The sequence below is a fragment of the Scylla paramamosain genome, chromosome 10 (genome assembly GCF_035594125.1).
Source record: "Scylla paramamosain isolate STU-SP2022 chromosome 10, ASM3559412v1, whole genome shotgun sequence".
Lineage (NCBI taxonomy): Eukaryota > Metazoa > Arthropoda > Malacostraca > Decapoda > Portunidae > Scylla > Scylla paramamosain.
In genome coordinates this window covers 18,466,932-18,490,583 of record NC_087160.1, presented here as the reverse complement: position 1 = coordinate 18,490,583, position 23,652 = coordinate 18,466,932, and the positions used below count along the sequence as shown (strand labels likewise).

Below are 23,652 nucleotides of genomic sequence, written 5' to 3'. Positions count from 1 at the left end.
CAGTTAGTATTTATTATTCTCCATATTCTGTAGCATTCACGACACACTCCCCTGCTCACTGTGCTGTGTCTCTCCCCGCTCGCCACGCCTCGCCTCGCCTCGTCCCGCCTCGCCTTGCCTCACTGTGTTGGTACAATACGGCGCGGTAACTAACTCTCCTCTTGTTTGGCCAATGGCATTACCTGTTATTGCCCCGACCATGTAATGTAGCATCCCTTGAGACTTTCGCCTTATTCTCAATCGTGCTCGTTTGTTGCTATACTATTTCATTCTCCCTAATTGTTTATTGCTGTTCTCTTTTTCTTGTATCGAGTTTCTTCAAGTGTCGGTAGATGTTACAGTATTCATAGGTTTTGAGGCATGTAAAATCTGTCTGTCTGTCTGTCTCTCTCTCTCTCTCTCTCTCTCTGATCCACGTTCTTTTCCTTGCAGCAGTTATCATTATTATTATTATTATTATTATTATTATTATTATTATTATTATTATTATTATTATTATTATTATTATTATTAGTAGTAGTAGTAGTAGTAGTAGTAGTAGTAGTATCATTATTACTATCAGTAGTAGTAGTAGTAGTAGTAGGCATGTTAGATCTCTCTCTCTCTCTCTCTCTCTCTCTCTCTCTCTCTCTCTCTCTCTCTCTCTCTCTCTCTCTCTCTCTCTCCGCATCACCACCACCACCACCACCACCACCATCATCACCATATTCCCTTCAAAAGACACCTCGAGGTATATTTGTATGGAGCTTATGTATGTCTGGTCAGGTCTGGGAATACTTACAGGATGAATATTCATGAGGCGGGAATATTGTACTGGAGGCGCTCGCTTTACAGGGGGAAATATTTAAAAACCGCGTAATTTCTGCCCATGTAAATATTTCTTTTCCACGAGGAGAAGCAAGTAGAGGAGGAGAAGGAGGAAGAGGACGGAGAGGGAAGCATCAGGAAGGAGGAAGGTCGATGAGGAGGAGGAGGAGGAAGAGGAGGAGGAGGAGGAGGAGAAGTAGTAGTAGTAGTAGTAGTAGGAGGAGGAGGAGGAGGAGGAGGAGGAGGCGGAGGAGGAGGAAGTGGAGAAGTAGGAGGAAGAAAAGGGAGATACCAGGAAGGAGAAAGGTCGAGGAGGAGAAGGAGGAGGAGGAGGAGGAGGAGGGGGAGGAGGAGGAGGAAATATTTGCATGGAATATACTTAGTGGGTGATGTAGCACTCAATATTCTACCACGGGGGAGGATTACAGTAAACAGGGGAAATGAGAGCATATGTGGGAGGAGCATTAAAGGCCGCACGCTCCTTACAAAAATTATCTGACCTAGAGAGATAAAGAAAAAAAAAAAGCTTAAAACTCTTACCTCAAGGGAATATGAGATAATTTTTTTTTTTTTAGTATCATTCTAAAAGACGACCTGAAAAAAAAAATGCTTAAGATTTCTAATACAAAGCAATGATGAAAAAAATGTAGAGTGTTGTCAGAAAAAAAAATTGCAATTCATTTAACAACATCATCAACAACAACAACAACAACAACAACAACAACAACAACTACAAAAAGAAATTTGCTGATGTTTTTAAGTATATGGTATTCTTATCACGAATGCATGAGAGAGAGAGAGAGAGAGAGAGAGAGAGAGAGAGAGAGAGAGAGAGAGAGAGAGAGAGAGAGAGAGAGAGAGAGAGAGAGAGAGAGATGAAGAATAGGGAAACTTGGAATGTTATAAAAAAATAGCCGGATTTTAATTATAAATGGAATTGTAAGGTAATTAATCTCTCTCTCTCTCTCTCTCTCTCTCTCTCTCTCTCTCTCTCTCTCTCTCTCTCTCTCTCTCTATCGATCTATCTATCTCTCTATCTGTCTATCTATCTATCTATCTATCTCTCCCACTTCTTTCCCTCCCTCTCTAATGGAAAGGGAAATACAATACGAGAAAGAAAGAAAGAAAGAAAGAAAGAAAAAGAAAGAAAGAGAGGCATGGAAGGGGAGAAGAGAGAAAGGAAAGGACAAAAAAAAAAAGGAAGAGAAGGGAGAAAAGCATAAAACATCTGGCCACTACACACCACGAGCGGGCTAATTAGACGTACATTTGTTGCATCACACTGGTGCAAACTCAATTAGAGACCAGAGGGCGGGAGGGAAGCACAACATAGGAAGAAATGGGTAAGGAAGGGAGGGAGAAACCAGGGGAAGTGGATGATTAGAAAATTAAATACAATGGACGTAGGGAGGGGAAAAGGGCGTACTGAGAACAGGTGGAGAAGGGAAAGAAGGGAGGAAGGGCAAACAGGTGCGAGTGAGGGAGGGAAGGAGAGAGAGAGAGAGAGAGAGAGAGAGAGAGAGAGAGAGAGAGAGAGAGAGAGAGAGAGAGAGAGAGAGAGAGAGAGAGAGAGAGAGAGAGAGAGAGAGAGAGACGGAAAAGAAATAGTAGTAGTGGTAGTAGTAGTAGTAGTAGTTGTAGTAGTTGTAGTAGTAGTAGTAGTAGTAGTAGTAGTAGTAGTAGTAGTAGTAGTAGTAGTAGTAGTTTTATATATTTATCTACTTGGAATTTGTTTAACGATTTATTATTATTATTATTATTATTATTATTATTATTATTATTATTATTATTACTGACTTGTTTACCCTATTTGTTTTCTTGCTTATTTATTTAAATGATTATGTGTGTGTCCGTAAATGTGTGTGTGTGTGTGTGTGTGTGTGTGTGTGTGTGTGTGTGTGTGTGTGTGTGTGTGTGTGTGTGTGTGTGTGTGTGTGTGTGTGTGTGTGTGTGTGTGTGTGTGTGTGTGTGTGTGTGTGTGTGTGTGTGTGTGTGTGTGTGTGTGTGTGTGTGTGTGTGTGTGTGTGTGTGTGTGTGTGTGTGTGTGTGTGTGTGTGTGTGTGTGTGTGTGTGTGTGTGTGTGTGTGTGTGTGTGTGTGTGTGTGTGTGTGCTAAGGTGAGAAAAACAAAAGAGGAGTAGAACGAAAAGAGATAACGAAGAATGAGGAGGAGGAGGAGAAGGAGGAGGAGGAGGAAGAAGAAAGGTGTCGTCGCCGTGTGGAGAGGGTAGAGGGGGTAGGTAGGGAGGCACATATATACTACAGGAAATTGGTGGGCGGGCGTGGCAGATGGGTGGTGGTAGGGATAGGGAGATGATGGGGTGGGTGATGGGCGGCCGTGTGTGTGTGTGTGTGTGTGTGTGTGAGAGAGAGAGAGAGAGAGAGAGAGAGAGAGAGAGAGAGAGAGAGAGAGAGAGAGAGAGAGAGAGAGAGAGAGAGAGAGAGAGAGAGAGAGAGAGAGAGAGAGAGAGAGAGAGAGAGAGACTTGCAGATGTAAGGGAATATGTAAATATTTATTCTCCCCAAGTTTTTTTTTTTTTTCTTTTTCCTGCACATTTACATTTATTTATTTATTCATTTATTTATTTACTTTTTATCGCAGGACACAAGGGAAGTAATGGGTGGCGCTGTGTCTTGCTGCTGGTGATCCGTCAACGCTAATTGTGGGCGAGGGAAGGAAAGGAAAATGTTAACAAGTGCTTACTGGAAATATTGCATCTTAAATTCGGTAAAAAAAAAAAAATGATAATGTTGATAGATTGCTTGTATAGATGTGCAAAATTTATAAGGTTCTTTTCTTGTTGATTAATTTGTGTTTCTTTTCTGTTATCTCTTATGGTGTGTGTGTGTGTGTGTGTGTGTGTGTGTGTGTGTGTGTGTGTGTGTGTGTGTGTGTGTGTGTGTGTGTGTGTGTGTGTGTGTGTGTGTGTGTGAGGAGGAAAATGAGGAGGAGGAGGAGGAGGAAGAAGAAGAGGAGGAGGAGGAGGAGGAGGAGGAGGAGGAGGAGAAAGTTTTTTGTTAAAGTTTCCCATTGTTTAATTTTCTTTCTTTTCACATATTCTTTCTTAGATATCTACTATTTTTGTTTCTATATTTTTTTTATCTATTAATTTTCCAGGCAAAGTTTTCCGCTGTTTCACTTTTTTTTTTCTGTAAGTATTTCCGTCCTTTAATATCAACTCTTTTTCCCTTCACTTTTTCCTAATTTTCAGGCAAAGTTTCTCATTGTTTCACTTTCTTTGTCTTCCTCCCTTTAACAACTTTTTCCTTTTTTTTTTTTTTTTCAAGTCTTCAGTCGGTCTCCCACTGTTTCACTCCCTTCCTCGCTCTCTTTCCCTCTCTTTTCCTCCATCCATCAGCGCGACAACCGAGGTCTGTAGAATCTGCGCCTGTATCTGCCGGGATTGTCCTTTTCGCTCCTCTTGATCACGAGAGTTAGCGGCCATTCAGAGAGGCCAAGGAGGATTAAGAGGGGAATTTGCGGCTCCATCCTCACTCCCTCAAATCTACTCCCCTCTTTCTTTCTCTCCCTTTCTCTCTCTCTCTCTCTCTCTCTCTCTCTCTCTCTCTCTCTCTCTCTCTCTCTCTCTCTCTCTCTCTCTCTCTCTCTCTCTCTCTCTCTCTCTCTCTCTCTCTCTCTCTCTCTCTCTCTCTGGTGAACGAGAGAGAGAGAGAGAGAGAGAGAGAGAGAGAGAGAGAGAGAGAGGGGACCGTTATATATATCAGGAACCATAAAAACTATATGGACCGTAGGAATTATCACCCTTAAATTATCAAGTAACGTTCCATTTCGGATTTTCATGGTGGAACTTTTCTATGCGTGTTATGGAGGCGAGGGAATGGTGCGGCTGATGGGGCTGGGAATGATGCAGCGGCGGGGGCGTTGATGTGGTGGTTGCGGTCGCGTGTGGTCGTTTTATTGGAGGGGGATGCGAGAAGGAAGGATGACGAGGAGTGATTGAATTTAAGAACATGGGAATTATAAGGGAAGCTGCAAGGAGACGTCAAGGCTACACGTGGATGTGCCTGTATGAAACTTGTTTATTTATTCTTTTAACCTGTCATCCATATCCGTAAATTTGAAGGAGATATGAAGGAGAGTAGTGAGTAATTGAACGGAAGTAAATAAGGGAAGCTGCAAGAAGCCATCAGGCCCTACACGTGGCAGTCTTTGCATCAAGCACACACTTACCTCTTTCCACCTATCACCGTCCATTAATTCCTCTGATCGTCTTTTAAATCTTACAACTTGATTACTGAGTCTATTCCATTCACCTACCACTCTGCTTGAGAACCAATTCCTTCTTATCTCTTTTTTAAAACTTAACTTTATCAAGCTTGAACCCATTATTTCTTGCGGTTAGGGGAGTGAGTGAGGCGAGGCGTGGTGTGGTGTGGTGGCGGTAATGTGGTGGTGAGTGAGTGAGTGGTTGAGGTGGGTGGTGACAGCAGTGGTGGTGGTGGAGGTGGGGAAGAGATTATGAGGCAGGACAGAAGGGATGAATAATGTATACTCACTCTAACGTTTGAAATACGCCACCTGACAGTACTCCATACACACACACACACACACACACACACACACACACACACACACACACACACACACACACACACACACACACACACACACACACACACACACACACACACACACACACACACACACACACACACACACACACACATATTAAATAATTTACTCAACTCAGAAATTTACAAGTTAGGAATTATATAAATTAATAAATAGACGAACACTCACAAGAATTCAAGAGGAAAGCGAAAAAAATAGCTTACTAGAGAGAGAGAGAGAGAGAGAGAGAGAGAGAGAGAGAGAGAGAGAGAGAGAGAGAGAGAGAGAGAGAATAACTAGCAAAGAATTAAGTACAAAAGAAAGTCTCTTCTCATAATAACAACATTCATTCATAATAACGATCATAACAACAAGTCGGAGGTTTGCATAATGACAAGACGAGGAGAGGGAATAGAGGGGAAGAGGGAGCATGAAGTGGAGAGAGGGAAGAGAGGTAGAAGGGGGAGTGGGAGGGACGGGGTGAGGGGGCCGAAAATGACACACAGTTGGCAGGCCACAGGGAACAAATGAAGCTCGTACTTAATGGCATGAAGGCGTGGAAGGGATTGTGTCTGGCGGAGGGGGAGGTACGTGGAGGCAGGAACACGAGGGCAGCGGAGGAAAGGAAGTAAGTACAGGGAGAAAAGGAGGGATGAAGGGAGAAGGGAGCGATGACAGGGAAACCTTATGCAGTGTGTAGTGGACAGTAGGTGAGCTTGTTGTTGTTGTTGTTGTTGTTGTTGTTGTTTTATGTAGGAGGGGCACCGGCCAAGGGCAACAAAACTGCAATAAGAAAAAAGAAGGTCCACTGAGTTGCTGGTGTTTTTATTGCTTTCTTCTTTTCTTCCCCTTGTTGTTGTTATTGTTGTTGTTGTTGTTGTTGTTATTGTTGTTACTACTACTACTACTACTACTACTACGATTACTACTACTACTACTACTACTACTACTACTACCACTACTACTACTACTACTACTACCACCGAACACCACACTTCCTTTCAATTCATTAACACTAAAAAAAATACAACAACAACAACAACAATAACAACAACAACAACGACAACAACAGCAACAACAAAAACAACAAGCACCATTACAAAATCCACCTTACCTTAACCCCCCCAAAAAAAAGAGAAAGAAAAAAAAAAAATTCTACAACTACAATACATGGAGCAATACCCACGCACCGTCCACCCTTGCTCCCCTGCACGTCCCATCTGCCTCTCATCCCCTTTACAGCAGATAATCCAGCAAAACCAAGGATGGGAGGAAGCAACATAGTACATATAGCCGGCAGGGAGAGTGGGGGAGGGAGGAGGATGGAGAGGGAGGCGGGGCGGGACAAGGCGGGGCTGGACAAGGTGGGGCGTGGCGGGCGGGTATAAGAGTAACCGGGTAACTAGACCCCAGATATCAAATGTCCTGGTCTTGTGTTCTTCATGACTTTGTGATGAAATATTTAATGTCGCTGCGCATCTGTTCCGGGAGTAGGAGGAGGGGGAAGAGGAGGAGGAGGAGGAGGAGGAGGAGGAGGAGGAGGAGGAGGAGGGGGAGGAATAAGAGGAGGAGGAGTGCGGTTTAAAGGAAGAAGAGAAGAGAGAGAGAGAGAAAGGGAAGATAGTGAGGGTGATATAGGAAACAAGAATTATAAGAACAGGGAAGATGACGAAGAGAGAGAGAGAGAGAGAGAGAGAGAGAGAGAGAGAGAGAGAGAGAGAGAGAGAGAGAGAGAGAGAGAGAGAGAGAGAGGTGAGGGGTAACTTGGAGTGGGGAGCGGAAGGAAGAGAGGACGAATAAGAGGAAGGAGGAAAGGAGGAACAGATGGAGAGGTAATAAAAAATGGAAAGGGTGGTGAAGAGAAGGATTAACATGGTAATTTATTGTTATGTGCATTTCTCTCTCTCTCTCTCTCTCTCTCTCTCTCTCTCTCTCTCTCTCTCTCTCTCTACATCTTTGGGTTTCAATATAATGATAACACAACACATTATTATAGAGGTTCCAGACAATAATAATTTAAAACAATAACATATTTCAGTACTAGGTGTGTGTGTGTGTGTGTGTGTGTGTGTGTGTGTGTGTGTGTGTGTGTGTGTGTGTGTGTGTGTGTGCATGTGTCGAATATTCATCAGTGGGATCGATAATGTTCACTGCATTCAATCAAGTGTGAAATTATGATCATCTCAACAGCTGGCACGCGAGTGAGCGGCCGTGTGTGTGTGTGTGTGTGTGTGTAGAGGGTTGGGTGAGGGCAGAAGAGGGAGGGAGGTTAGGTAAGGGAGCGTTTAGCTATCATTGTCCTCCTCCTCCTCCAAGTCCTCCTCCTCCTCCTCCTCCTCCTCCTCTTCTCTATAAGCTGACGAAACCCACTTTTTACCTTGAGTTAGAGAATGATGGCAGTAATAATGATGATGATGATAATGATGGTAGTGATGGTGATAACGATGATTCTCTCTCTCTCTCTCTCTCTCTCTCTCTCTCTCTCTCTCTCTCTCTCTCTCTCTCTCTCTCTCTCTCTCTCTCTCTCTCTCTCTCGGGGCGTGGAGGGCAGGACGGGAAACCACAGCCAGGAAGAGGGAAAAACGGAAGAAGGGAGAGAAAAAATGAGGGTGCGAGAGGAAGAGATTTAAGTGTGTCTTTAGTGAAAAGAGGGTGAGAGAGAGAGAGAGAGAGAGAGAGAGAGAGAGAGAGAGAGAGAGAGAGAGAGAGAGAGAGAGAGAGAGAGAGAGAGAAGGAAAAAATAGTTAGAAATAGGAGACAAGGCAATTAAATGGAAGGGGGAGAGAAATGAGAGAGAGAGAGAGAGAGAGAGAGAGAGAGAGAGAGAGAGAGAGAGAGAGAGAGAGAGAGAGAGAGAGAGAGAGAGAGAGGTGCGATCTCCTTGATGTTTTCCCTCTCTTTTTTTTACTGTGAGCATGTGCGAAAATCAGAAAAAAAAGAAAAAAAAATCATGGAAGAACACCAAACAGCAAAATAAGAAAAAGAAGAAAGAATGAAGGGAAAAAATATGAATAAATAAATAAATAATATGGAAAAAGCACGGCAGAAATTCAACCAATACACGCATGGAAAAATAAATAAAATAAATCAAAGAAAATCAAAGAAATAAACAGAGAAACAAAACCTTGGGCACTTGGTAACACCCTCTCACACTCCCTCTCTCTCTCACCACCACCACCACCACCACCACCACCACCACCACCACCATCACCAGTACTACACTTGCACGCTTGGATAACTACATTTATAAACAATAGGAGGACGATATAAAGAAGGTATCATACTACTCTGTGTCTGGAGGCTTAACAAAGAATAGCCAAGGAGAGGTCAAGCCGGGTCACCGCGCCCAATGACACACCTGCTGGGGGGAGGGGAGGGGGAAGAGGGAGGAGGAGGAAGGTCAAAAGGATGTAGGAATCATACCCTATTCTCTCTCTCTCTCTCTCTCTCTCTCTCTCTCTCTCTCTCTCTCTCTCTCTCTCTCTCTCTCTCTCTCTCTCTCTCTCTCTGTCTTTCTTTATCTCTCTTTTTTGGTGTATGTTTCTTTATGTCTTTATCTTCGTATTTTCCTTTTGTTTGTTTTTCTCCTTTGCGTATCTCTCTCTCTCTCTCTCTCTCTCTCTCTCTCTCTCTCTCTCTCTCTCTCTCTCTCTCTCTCTCTCTCTCTCTCTCTCTCTCTCTCTCTCTCTCTTTCACATCGCAACTTGCTGCTTATATACGAGAGAGAGAGAGAGAGAGAGAGAGAGAGAGAGAGAGAGAGAGAGAGAGAGAGAGAGAGAGAGAGAGAGAGAGAGAGAGAGAGAGAGAGAGAGAGAGAGAGAGGTGAAAACTGGAATAAGAAAATTAAGACTAACTGCAATGAAGGGGAATCGTGAAATATGCATGTTTTATTAGGAGAAAGTAGAGGAAGATATAAATTGGTTAGTGGAGGAGGAGGAGGAAGAGGGAGAGAAGGAGCTTGCTGTGGTGGTGGTGGTGGTGGTGGTGGTGATAAATGAAGAACGGAAAGAAAAATATGAGGGATAAAGAAAAAAACGGAAGTCGGGGAAAGTAAGAGAAATATGATGGAGAGAGAGAGAGAGAGAGAGAGAGAGAGAGAGAGAGAGAGAGAGAGAGAGAGAGAGAGAGAGAGAGAGAGAAGAAGGAAAAGATATTTGAAATGGAGGAAGAAAGGGAACAAGAGGCAGATAATGATGGAAGTAAAGGAAAATGAAGAAATGACGAGAATTGGGAATAAATATGATAAGAAATAAAGGAAAGATCAACAATATAAGCAACATGAGAAGCGAGGGAAGCTAAAAGAAATAAAAGTAAGAAAAATATAGAAGATGAAAAGGCAAAGATAAAATGACACGTGATGACAATATGAACAAATTAATTTAAGAGATAAAACAGAAGGGGTAAAAAAAAGAATCGAGTCATATAAAAAGTAAGCTAAGATAGAAAATAAAATGGAAAGATACGTAGAATAAGTGACGATAAGAAAAAAAAACGAAAAAACGAAAATGAATTACCATACTAGAAAATAAAACAATAAATGATGTTAAAAAAAAAAGTGAGGTAAGGTGGAAGACAAGAGTTAGTGGAAGGCAAGAGTGAATGGAGAGAAGAGTGAGTGGAAGAGTGGGTGAGTGGAGGGTTTAGTGGCACGGGTCTTGGTGTGGCGTGTGTGTGACCGCCGCCAGATGGGGTGTGACGCCACTTAGGGGAGGCACGTGACCTCTGACCCACCAATGAGGCCGCTTGACCTCCGCCCTGACCACACAAGGCACCCGGGGCTCGATTTATGACTCTTCATTCCTGCCAGAGAGAGAGAGAGAGAGAGAGAGAGAGAGAGAGAGAGAGAGAGAGATCCGGAAAAAAAGTGCTGAGGTTTACAAAATTTACAAAGAAAAATAAAGATATTCAAACAAGAGAGAGAGAGAGAGAGAGAGAGAGAGAGAGAGAGAGAGAGAGAGAGAGAGAGAGGAATAACGGAAAGAATGGCCATGCAGCTGTGTCTTAATGGCCCCGGAGGTCGTGTATTAAACCAAATGAAAGCAGAAGGAACAAAAAAAATACACCACGTCCATTACACTCGGCTGGCTGGGCTGCTGCGAGTTCATTAAGCTAATTTGCCACATTTTCTGACTCGATTCTCTTCTTGCAAGTGCTTTGTTGCATTTTCTCATTTCCCTCAATCTGTGCTCGGAATGGCTTGGCGGTGGAGCGCTTGCAGATTGTTGGTTTGGCGTCTGCTGGTGACAAGGACAAGACAAGGACACGCTTCTCGCCGTCAGGATATTGTGTTACCTTTGTTACACTATCGGCCCGTATCCAGAATATGTAGAAATGCTTTGCTCTGTCCCTCTCCTTCTTTCTATCATCACGACCTCTTTTAATGGCCACAGAGATGATTAGCCGGGTTTTCAAGACTGTTTTTCCTGTTTATAATGTAGAAAACGTAGTGATCTGTCCCTAGAACCATAAAAACACCTTTAAAAACCCGTGTCACTTCACCATGATTATTGCCAAAGGCCACAGAGATAATTAGCTGGGTTCTCAAGATTGTTTCTCCTGGTAATTATGTAGAAAACTTGTCAATCTGTCATTTGAACCGTAAAAACATACATAAAAACACGTGTAGTAGTAGTAGTAGTAGTCGTAGTAGTAGTAGTAGTAGTAGTAGTAGTAGTAGTAGTAGTAGTAATAGTAGTAGTAGTAGTAGTAGTTGTTGTTGTTGTTGTAGTTATAATAGTAGTGGAAGCAGCAATAGTATCATTATCACTATCGAGAACATTATCATCGCTTCCATTATTTTTCTCGACCTGTGAATAAAACAAACTCTCATGGACAGACTGGTTAGAGTTCGGTATCCATCCTTTGTTTGTCTTGTTCCTTCCAAAAAAAAAAAGGCAAATTTCTGCTCTCCCGATGGTAAATGTGTCAGTATTTACTTACGTGTACAGCAGCGGTGGTATCATTAGCATACCTGTGGCGTCGGGACATGATAACCCTCGGAGGCAGGTGAGGTGAGGCAGTGTGTGTTTCGTGACGTCTGTTATGTGTTCATGTTCTTTTACTCTTATTTTCTGGGAAGACTTAATTTAAAGAGGACATTGCTGTGTGTTTTCTGAAAGGACATTGCTGTGTGTTTTCTGAAAGGGACTAGGTAATATACAGCCACAGTGAAGCGTATGGGAAATTGGTGCTCTTTTCTAATGGGTGTCACAAAAGCTACAGTAATAAAGTTAGATTTAAAAAGAGAAATAAATAAATTGATTCTCAGATAGCGGTAGATGAATGGAACAGACTCAGGAATCAGGTTGTTAGTGCTAAGTCATTCAGAAGTTTTAAAAGGAGATTATAGACGCATTTATGGATGAGAATAATAGGTGGAAAGAGGTAGGTGTGTTTAATTTCATACAGGGCCTGCCACCTGTAGGCCTGACGGCTTCATGCATCTTCCCATATTTCCTTAAGTTCTCTTGTCATCTAATTTCCCTCGTTTCTGCCTTGACTTCCATGCGCAGGCAGTGTTGCGGTAACGTGCAGCAAGACACTTCATTGCCTTCATCATGAAACTCCATTTGGGACACAATGACATTCCTTGCTGATGATGGTGATGTCACTGCTAATACCACCATCATCATCGCAATCATCATTAGCATTAACTTTATCGTTCGACATTTATAAACACGAAAAAAAGTGTGCTTAAGATCTCGTAATTAAGCATAACTCTCTTCTTATTACCAAATTCCACATTGTCTGTCTCTCTCACTTAAAAAAAAAAAAAAAAAAGAAAATGGACACGTACGTACATTCTCGTTTCTGTAAAGTCTTAAAATAAAAGGCCACACGAGGGTTATTCTTTCGCTGTCTCTAATTATCCAGAACGAGAGTGGATATCCAGGCCAGTGAAACGGATAAGCCGAGGCCGAATACTCCAGGCGAGAGCATCAGCGTGGGGAACTAACGACCCAACTTCCTGTGAGACTCTACCTTTAAATCAACCCTTTTTAGGATCCAGATCTTGCAAGTTGCCACCAATTAAGAACAGCGAGAGTCTTCACCAAGTTAGAGGAGAGGAAGGGAGTGGAAGGCAAGGAGAAGGATAGGTGGGGGAAGCAAGAAGGGAAGGAAAACGTTAGATACGAGAGAAGCAGCAAAAATAGAAAGTGCAGGGCTTTGTGTGGGAAGGGGAAATAAAGAGTTATATGAAAAGTCATTTGAAAAAGTTGCTCTGTGGTAAGGAAGAGTAGAGGCGGAAATAAAGATGTTGTGGAGAAGAATCAAGGAAACTGCGTGGATTTTACGAATAGACGGAATGAAAACTTTATAAACAGTAAAAAGAAAATAAAAAAGGTGAAGGGAATAGTAGAGATTAGACAAATGGAACGATCTGATTTCTCTCTCTCTCTCTCTCTCTCTCTCTCTCTCTCTCTCTCTCTCTCTCTCTCTCTCTCTCTCTCTCTCTCTCTCTCTCATTAAAATAGAGAAAACAGTACGTATCCAACATTCTCCACTTTTTCACACTGTTCCATCACTCTCCTTCCTTTTCCTTCCCTTTTCCTTTCCCTGTCCCTTCATCATCCTCTCGTTCACCTCCTCTCTGTTAAATATTCCTTAATGTGTTCTGTCATGCTCCTTCCTTTCTCTTTCCCTTTCCATCTCTTTCCCTTCAGCATCCCCTCATCCACCTCCTCTCTAAATATTCCTCACTTTCTCTGTTCAGTCACGCTCTTTTCTTTCTTTTCCACTTTTCGTTCCCTTCACCATCCCCTTCTCCATCTCCTCTTCCCGTCCCTGTCTAGCCGTTCCCTCGTGTCCCCGCCGTGCCATCACTGCTGACAAGGACAAGTCACCTGAAACTTCACAGCCAGACGGAGAATCTCACCCGCCAGCCATGCGTCGCCCCAGGCCTCGTGTCTCGTTAGTATTCGAACCCTCAAAGTAATGTTTTCTCATGCGTAAATAAAAATGAGATGTTTAAGGGTTGGCTTTGGTTCCGGGATGTTTACTTTCGTTGTGATTAACTGGGTGAGTCAGCCAGTGGTGTGTGTGTGTGTGTGTGTGTGTGTGTGTGTGTGTGTGTGTGTGTGTGTGTGTGTAGTGGGTTTGTTAAGGCAGTCAGGTGTGGAGGTAATGGATTATTGTACGCAGGTATATGAAGGCATGTGAGTGTAGGTTTCTTGATTGGTTTATTGGAGGTAACGGCGCTGCAGTACTGAGGTCAAGAAGGTGACCAGGTGGAGAGGGACAATGGACAGAGGGATTGGATGGATTGGATGGGAAAGATTTTTTTATCCGGTGGAACAAAAGTGTTGAGGGAAAGGAATATATCATTATAGAAATCATATCAGGTCTCCATTCTTTAAAAAAAAACATGAACGTGAAAGCGATACTAATAGCTCTCTCTCTCTCTCTCTCTCTCTCTCTCTCTCTCTCTCTCTCTCTCTCTCTCTCTCTCTCTCTCTCTCTCTCTCTCTCTCTCTCTCTCTCTCTCTCTCTCTCTCTCTCTCTCTCTCTCTCTCTCTCTCTCTCTCACACACACACACACGCACACGGAGGCCACTCACTCCCCGGGCCGCAAGTGTCACCTCCGCACCTTTATAAGGAGAACGGCTGGAGCCACCGCCGCATTCCCCTTACAAGGCGGCGGGGACCCGTGGGGAACACCTCCTCCTAATATGGCGGGAGAAACTGGCCTTTACTCGAGCTGGGAAGGGAGAGGCATCGGGTAGGAGGGAGAAGTGGTAGAGTGGTAGTATGGTGGTGGTAGTGGTGGTGGTGGTAGTGGTGGTGGTGGTGGTGGTGGTATGAATGAAGGGGCGGTGACTGCCTCCTGGAGCCCCGGTATTGTTAATGTGTGTGTGTGTGTGTGTGTGTGTGTGTGTGTGTGTGTGTGTGTGTGTGTGTGTGTGTTGGATGATGCCCGTGTGTGATGTTTGTATGATGTGGAGGAGAGGGATCGAAAATATTGGTGATAGAGGAAGGGAAAGGGAAAAAAAAAAACTTTCTCTGGATTGTTTTCCAAAGTTGGTGGCTCACAATGCGGTGAAGTTATGATGAACATATTGGCGTATTGGGGAAGAGGTGATGACGGAACGCGAGCGAAGGAAAAAAAATCAACACGAAGAATAAACTTCTGTGTATCAGAGAGTTAAATTTTCTAGTTTCACTCACCGGACAAGTCAATAAATATGTGTAGAGTTTCTTGAATGTAAATGCCTACTGCCCTCCCCCCTCGCCCTAACCCTCCCCCTCTCCCACCCCCTCCCCCACATATACAGACGTGGAGGAAATGTTAAAAGATAATTTAAACATCTTCTGTTACTGTTGTTTAAACTTTTAAGTGTATTCTGTTTTGCATTCGTTTCACAAGTGTGCCTGTGTGTGTGTGTGTGTGTGTGTGTGTGTGTGTGTGTGTGTGTGTGTGTGTGTGTGTGTGTGTGTGTGTGTGTGTGTGTGTGTGTGTGTGTGTGTATGTGTGTCTGTTTGTGTGTATGTGTGACTGGGAAAGAGAATAGAAAGGCAGTGATATTTGCGGGAGGTAATCACTATTCTAGTCTACACACAAACACACACACACACACACACACACACACACACACACGCCACCTCTACCCTCCTCCATTCTGATGAAATTAATTTGATACCAGGTACTCTACTAGTTACCTGGCTTTTAATTAGCAAGTTACGACAGGTGCGCAAAGTTAGATTCGCATCAAAATGGTAAAAAGTATAGTAAATTCTCTCTCTCTCTCTCTCTCTCTCTCTCTCTCTCTCTCTCTCTCTCTCTCTCTCTCTCTCTCTCTCTCTCTCTCTCTCTCTCTCTCTCTCAATAGTGGACACGGCAGAAACATGACATTATTAAAGTACTGAAGCGTAACAATAGTAGCAGTAGTAGTAGCAGTAATAGTAGTAGTAGTAGTAGTAGTAGTAGTAGTAGTAGTAGTAGTAGTAGTAGTAGTAGTAGTAGTAGTAGTAGTAGTAATAGAATACAGTAGCAGTAGCAATTAGTGTAGTCGTTACTATTGTGGTAGTTATGATAGTAGATACGATATTGACGTGACGTTGTATCTATCTGACTATTGGACTATTTTCTCTCTTTTGGAAGTTTTGCATAAACAATAAAATTTCCAGACACCTGTTAATTATTGTCATCATTAGGGCTTCTCATGCTCTGCGATCTTTCCGTTAGATAATACAGGTTTTCTTTCTTTCTCCTCGTCTAGCTTGCTCTTATTTCAATGGTGCTTCAATACTCGTACATTTTAAAGAATACATTTTACCCACAGTTCATTCTCTTCAGACTTCCTGGTCTCTTACACTCATTGCTTTCCTACATGTCTCTCTCTCTTCTCCCTTCCTGTTAAGTATATTACTCATTTTTCTCAACCAGCCATCCTTCCTACGCCTTTCTTCCCTCTCCCGCCTTCTCCCGCCCTCCCTCCCTTCCTCCTGCGAGTTCCAAGGCGTGTCCCTCCCGTGCAGGCGGCGGGTGGGCGTGGTCGGCTCCTCCGGTCGTGCTCACCTGCCAGAAACACCTTAATTTAATGAAGGAAGCCGCTTTACCTTGATGCGATTTTTTCATACTCGTTTCTTAAGACTTTGTGGTCATTCTGTCGCCTTCTGTACCATCCACGGCCTCCTCTTCCTCTTCTTCTTCCCCCTCCTCGTCCTCTTTTTCGTTCTCCTCCTCCTCCTCCTCCTCCCAGTGATGTTCTTCCTTCAATACACGAAAGATTCACTCGCTCCATTTATCTTTACTTAGACTAACGACTCGCTTTTCATAACCTCTTTGTCGTGCGGTAATTCCTTGCCTGTACCGCCCCAGCCCCGTTCTCTCTCTCCCTCTCTCTCTCTCTCTCTCTCTCTCTCTCTCTCTCTCTCTCTCTCTCTCTCTCTCTCTCTCTCGCTCTCTCCGCCTCTCTCTCCGCCTCTCTCTCCCCCCTAGCATGCGTGACTACCTCGAGTCTGTTCCCTGCGAGGCTTTCAGTGAATTATCTCGTATACTCAACCTAAAGGCAAGTCAAACGGTCCTCAGAACTTTTATTATTTTTAAGGCAAGCCACACCCCTACCCCACCCATCCCCACCCATCCCCTACCCATCCACCTGCCTGCCCCACCCACCCACCTATCCCTACCCTTCCATCTACCTGCCCCGCCCACCACATCTCAGAACCCAGCCACGCCCACCACCACCACCACCACCGCCACCAGCAACACCACCACCAGTACCACAGCCACCACCACCACAGCCTCCGCCTCTATTTAAGTGATTTATGGTATAACAAGGAACATCAGGTCATTACTTAGGTCAGGCATTAACTTGGCGGCGGCACGACCTCCCTCCATCAGTGTGTGTGTGTGTGTGTGTGTGTGTGTGTGTGTGTGCAGGAATATTTTTTTTATTCATCGTACTTACACACACACACACACACACACGTTGCCTCCCCTCCCACCACATTACACCGCAGACATTCACTATAACCACTTATATAGTATATAATGTAGTACCTTCACACACACACACACACACACACACACACACACACACACACACACACACACACACACACACACACACACACACACACACACACACACACACACACACACACACACACACACACACACACAGCCTTCCCTCCCCATCCCAGCCTCGGTCCTTCCCTTCCCTCTATGTCGGAGTTCTTCATTTATAAGCCTCTCCGCGCCCTTCTCCGTTTCATCCCCCGCCTCTCTTTGCCACACGAGCCGCTAACACTGGAGTAAGGCGCGGAGCTTCTGATGTCAAGTGGCCCACGTCTCTTAGATACTGCTACATTCCACCCTCACACACCCACACACACACACACACACACACACACACACACACACACGCACACACATATACATACATACATACATACATACACACACAGGCCATGTTAGGGCAAGGGCACCCCACCCCGACCTTGTGTGAGTAAAAAGTAAATGCATTTGATTGTTGCAGTCATGTCAACGTATTTCAGCCATTTATTTGTTCATTGGCTCTCTTACTTTATCGGCCAGCCAATAGTGTTCGAGAGAGAGAGAGAGAGAGAGAGAGAGAGAGAGAGAGAGAGAGAGAGAGAGAGAGAGTTTTAAATAAGGTTCTCCACAATGTTTATTGCGAAATATTAAAGATTAACACAATGTATTTTTGAAGTGAATGTATTTTATCACCCACTCTCTCCACCCACCTCTCTCTCTCTCTCTCTCTCTCTCTCTCTCTCTCTCTCTCTCTCTGGAAGGCGTTTTGCGATTGTGTGAGAGCAAATTTTTGAGACTCGCTTAAAGGAATGCCGCGAGGAAATAGTGGTGAGAATATATAATGATTGGCCCGCCGCGCTGCCCAGACTGTGACTCCCTCCCTCTCTCTTCCCTTTTCCTCTCCCTTTCCTCCCTTCTCTACCTTGCCTTTTCTCCTTGATTTTTCCTTCTTCTCCCAGGTTTTCCTCTCCCCACGGCCTCAGCATGGGAGAGTAAGTGGAAGAGGAGGAGGAGGAGGAGGGAGAGGTGGTAGCCCTTTCCTCTCCCCTTTTCCATCTTGCTTTTTCCTCCTCCTCCTTTCTGGTTTTCCTCCCTCCACACCCTTGGCACTGGGAGGGTATGTGGAAGAGGAGGAGGAGGTGGCGGTGGTGGTGGGGATGGTGGGGAATGCAGCAAGAGGGATGGAAGAAAGTACAGAGGTGAATGGAAGAAAATCTCAAAAATATTTCATGGTTGGTAAAGTGTGTGTTTATTTTCTTTATGTTTTGTGATTCGGAGTGAGGTAGAGAGAGAGAAGCACCGGGGGAAGAAGTGACGGAGAAGCAGGAGGAGGAGGAGGAGGAGAAAGGATTGAGGTGAATGGGAAAAAATCTCGAAATACTTCTTGTTCGGATTTTTGGATTTCCGGATTGAATAACTTGCGCGGATCATTGCCACTGTGCACGACAACTGTGTCCACCTAGGATTTCACTGCCAATTCTCTCCACAAGCGGGGAGACATGCTCCAAATCGTTGCTGAGCTTCATGTTCCTTATATAACTGTGTCTACCTATGAATATCCCACTTTTAACTGTGTCTGCCTATGAATGCCCCCCTAATAACTGTGTGTACCTTTGATTTTCCCTTTTAGCTCTTCCCTCAAGCGGCGACACGTGTTGCTAATTGTTGTTACTTATCTATCTGACAGAGACGAGGCGGCCATGAAGAGATCACGCCAGCACAACATGCGGGCCTTCATCAGGGACCACCGCGCCATGGTGAGTAGTAAGACCTGCCTTCCCCCTGCCCTCCTTCTCCTTCTCCCTCTCCCTCCCTCTCTCTCTCTGGCCCATATTCAGAAACGCTTTTGCTCTCTCACCACTGCGACTACTTTCCAAGGCTACAGAGATGATTTACCTGGTTCTCAAGAGTGTTCCCCTTATTAATAAAGTAGAAATATTGTTAATCTATCACTAGAACCGTAATACCAACTTTGAAAATATGTCTCTCTCTCTCTCTCTCTCTCTCTCTCTCTCTCTCTCTCTCTCTCTCTCTCTCTCTCTCTCTCTCGGCTGGGTAATGAGGTTGTATGTCAGGAATAATGCACGAGTGGCGAGGGATGGCTGAAATGATGGCGTGCTCCGCTGTATTTCAGAGAGAGAGAGAGAGAGAGAGAGAGAGAGAGAGAGAGAGAGAGAGAGAGAGAGAGAGAGAGAGAGACCTATAATATATGACTGGTGTGAGTTTATATTGAGTTCCTATGTATTTATTGATGGTCTTTCCTTCCTAAAAATAATTAAATAACCCAATCGTGTACCAAATTAAAGTTAACATGCATTTGTAAATTTAGGTGACGGATAAATGTTTCAAAATGTTTCAAAATGATTCGTAACGAGCGTGGTGATAAATTGACACTCGAGTCGTTTTCTTTTCCATTCTCAGTGAACCATTGCGTGTGACACTCAGGTGTTCTTTCATTCGTGCTTTTGTGAACTATCTTGCTGATTGTTTCTGTGAGTTTTGTGTGTTGTCAGCTTTCCATCGTCATATTTTTCATGGTTCTTATAATACTTCTCCTTTTCCTTCTAGTTCTCCTCCTCCTCCTTCTCCTCCTCTTCCTACGCTGCCCTGTGTCTCTTCATATTAGAAAGTGCAGACCATCACAGACAGCCTCGTGGGAACCTGTTGGCCCAATAGCAGTTTGTTCTTCCTTTGTAATCCTTCAAGATCCTCCTCTTCTTGACCATCATTACATTTAAGTAACAAAAAAAAGACATCAAAAATCTCATGGCAGGTGAATGAACAGCAAAACTCAACTGGTATTGCGTCTATAGAATCTTGGGAGACTCACGTGGGACGCACCTGAGTATACACCTGTCGCAAGGGGGCGGGAGCAGGGCCAGGTGTGCGTGGGGGCAGGGCAAGGGGGCGGCGGCACGGTAGCTGTCGGCTGCATCTCCAAACATACTGGACGACCCGCCGAGAGCAGGAAATTGGGTGTTTATAGAAATGTGCCGCCGCCGCACTACAAGACGGGACGCGGAATGCCATTGGGGAAAAAGTGACGTGAAATTGAAATGAAATGGAGATAGTGGCGTTTATTTTAATAGAGAAGAGTGCTAGCTTTTAAAAAGTGAAAGACAGGAGGAAAAAAATGTTACGTGAGATTGAAATGTTATAAGGTAAAGTATGAAGTTAAAAGTAAATTCATTGCCATCAGCGCGTCATAACAAGAGATAGAGATTGATAGTGATGGCTATTTTAAGACAGAATAGTGACAGCTTTCATAGGTTAAAGGAGAAAGGAAGAGAAGAAGGTAAAATTGAAATGAAATAGAGATAGCGAGAGTGAGAAAGAGTGAATACTGTTAGCTGTTAAAAGTAAAAGAAAAGAGTAAATACAAACTGATAAAAAAGGGTATGATTGCATAGCCTTTCAGTAAACGATAAAAAAAAGTTTTGAGTACTAAAACAAGAGTGGAGTGAATCGTAAAACGTCTCCATAAAGTAAAACAATAACAAAATAATAAAAAAAAGAAAGTGAATTCAGACTAGAACACTTAACTAAGCCTAAACTAAAACCTTTGAAAATCTATGAAAAAAAAAACGTGATATATTGACACTCTGCCCTTCCATAACACAAGAAACTCACCGCTAAACCAAAGAACAAAGACTCTGGAAGCAGCATTCAGTAAACGCGCTTATGAACAAACACGCTGAAATACAGATGAAGCAATACCGGCGTTTATATTGCCGGGAAAATAATTATAGTGACTTGTTGATGCAAGACGCGCAGTAATGCCCACTTGATGTCCCATGTGTGTGTGTGTGTGTGTGTGTGTGTGTGTGTGTGTGTGTGTGTGTGTGTTGGATCATAAATGTTTACTTTGACTCTCTCTCTCTCTCTCTCTCTCTCTCTCTCTCTCTCTCTCTCTCTCTCTCTCTCTCTCTCTCTCTCTCTCTCTCTCTCTCTCTCTCTCTCTCTCTCTCTCTTTCTCAAAACAGTGGCCACCCAGGGGCTCAAAACAGAATAATTAAATGAAAATAAATATCCGAACAGAAATTGAAATCAGCTCGAATTATTTATGCTTGAAATAAAAACAAATGCAATTAGTATATGCACACACACACACACACACACACACACACACACACACACACACACACACACACACACACACACACACACACACTAACCATTAATATATAGATGAACCTTTTTCTTTATCTCTCTCTCTCTCTCTCTCTCTCTCTCTCTCTCTCTCTCTCTCTCTCTCTCTCTCTCTCTCTCTCTCTCTCTCTCTCTCTCACTCTCTCTCGGCGTGTTTTTGTCATGGTTCCTTGGCAGTGTATCATGTACTTGCCTTGCCTTGACCGCTGCCTGTCCATCCTCCTGGCAGGCGATTCTTGTCACCCCCGCAGTGCTTGTCAACGAGATCACCTCATAAATATAATACGTCCGGGGTGACACTCTGAAGAAATAATAAGACAAAAAACCTGGGAAATCCCTAAAGAAGGTCCCGTTCTCTCTATCATGCCACGACAGGAAGGAGGAGGAAGAGGAGGAAGAAAAGCCGCAGGTGTCAGGCAGTAAGTGGACTAGAGGCGTGTGTTGGCCCTCACTGCTCGAGATTTAGGAATATACCTCGTCCTCATTTTCACCACCTGTACCAGTCTGCTATACCTCCTCCTTGTCACCATCACCTGCATTAGTCTCCTACACCACCTCGTCCTTGTCACCATCATAGGTACGAGTCTGCTATACCAAGTCACTGTCACCATCACCTGTAAGTCTTCTAGGAACTGATGCATACAGGTGACAATAGGATGATAACAACACGTCATTTTCACAAGGTGCAAATCTCTATTGTCTTGCTTCTCCCACACGCGCGTCTTGCATTCATGTGTTCCTTTGTCATCGTCATCATCAGTCTCCTGAGTAGTACATAATGCATGCATGTCATAAGGACACGCCACATTCACAGGCTGGGCAGGAGTCTCCATTGTCTAACCTCCTTCTATAAGTCCATCTTTTATTTACAGAAGCCATTGCACAGGTATCGTTCTGCAAGTTTGTAAGTTTTAGAGGCAAAAGCTCCTAGTTGAGGTGCCGGGAACTCCCTTTGGCATACTAGTAAGGTAATGAATAGATACATTGAAGGTACAAGGATCACAGTGAGTAACGAGATCAGTCATACCAGCCACGCTTCTGTTCCTGTGGTCTGTCCTGTGGTGTCCGCTGCTGTCGACCTTCCAAACTCAATAATGTGATCTTTCTCCTCAATCCAATCGACTAATATAATGAAATGTGAGAGGCAGGATGTGCAGACGATTCATCTTCATACATACGTACGCACGCACGTTTGCCTCTTACGTCCTCCTTTGCTTTTATCCTCTCCCTCTTTCCATCCGTCCATCCCTGCGCCTCATGAAGGAAGGTCTGGAAGGGGCCACTGTAATCCCCAAGACGAAATTAATGATAATGACAAGTGTTAGGAACATTCTACTCTCCGTCCCTGCCCTCCACCCTTCCGTTACTTAATACTGTGCTTCTGCCTCACCCTTCACCACGCTGGCAGCCGCTCTGGTACTCCCCACCCTGCCCTGTGTCTTAGTCCCTCGATCCTCCTTCGTAGATTTGCAGCCTTCATTCTGTGGGCAATGTAAGCAAAACTGCAATGGTGCTCAGAGATTTGCCACGTGAATGAGAGAGAGAGAGAGAGAGAGAGAGAGAGAGAGAGAGAGAGAGAGAGAGAGAGAGAGAGAGAGAGAGCTTTCGAAGTCTAGAACAAAGAATTAATAAGAGGCAACAAACAGATAAGCAAACAAACACTTCTCCTCCTCCCACGTACTCAGATAAGTAGATGCAGGTTGGCTGGTCCCCTCCTCCTCCTCCTCCTCCTCCTCCTCCTCCTCCTCCTCCTCCTCCTCCTCCTCCTCAGATCGTCTCTTTCTCTGTCTCTCTCTTCTCTTTCATTCTTCATCCCTTCCTCCCTTCTCTTTCTCTTTACTCCTTCCTTCTCTTCTGGTTCAGTAATGTGCCCTCACGTCCTCAGGCAGCAGAGAAGGACTCGTGTAGGCTAATGGAGGTGGTGATGGTGGTGGTGATGATGATGATGATGATGATGATGAGTAGAAAAACATGTAAGGAATCTTTTCACATTTCTGTCAAGCTCTCATATAAAAGACTACTACTATTACTACTACTACTAGTACTACTACTACCACTACTACTACTACTACTACTACTACTACTACTACTACTACTACTACTACTACTACTACTACTACTTCTACTCCTTCTTCTTCTTCTTCTTCTTCTTCTTCTTCTTCTTCTTCTTCTTCTTCTTCTTCTTCTTCTTTCTCCTCCTCCTCCTCCTCCTCCTCCTCCTCCTCCTCCTCCTCCTCCTCCTCCTCCTCCAGAAGACATGTGTTACTTTTTGAGGAGTAATTATTCACACAGAATTATAATGCCTCTCCCCTTTCCATCGCGGACATATAAGGAAGAAGATCCATTAAGGAAGATTGGAAGGAAGACGTAAGGAGGGGAATCCACGAATAAGGAGGAGGAGGAGGAGGAGGAGGAGGAGGAGGAAAGAATAATAATTTTGGAGACTTAGGAAGAAAAAATGATATATGAAGGTGAGTGGAGAAGGAAAAAACTGAATACGTTCCTTTAAAAAGTATATATTATCAATTTGTTTATCTTCAGAGAGAGAGAGAGAGAGAGAGAGAGAGAGAGAGAGAGAGAGAGAGAGAGAGAGAGAGAGAGAGAGAGAGAGAGAGAGAGAGGTG

At 44.0% G+C, this 23,652-nt stretch overlaps 1 long non-coding RNA gene across 1 annotated transcript in view; it reads left to right on the top strand.

The window, feature by feature from the left end:
• LOC135103985 (uncharacterized) overlaps positions 1–18,779 on the top strand; it is a 96,856-nt gene extending 78,077 nt beyond the window's left edge. Inside the window, exon 4 of the long non-coding RNA XR_010270263.1 lies at positions 18,567–18,779. This is a non-coding gene — a long non-coding RNA (uncharacterized LOC135103985). The remainder of the gene's footprint in view (positions 1–18,566) is intronic.
• The last annotated feature ends 4,873 nt before the right edge of the window (positions 18,780–23,652 follow it).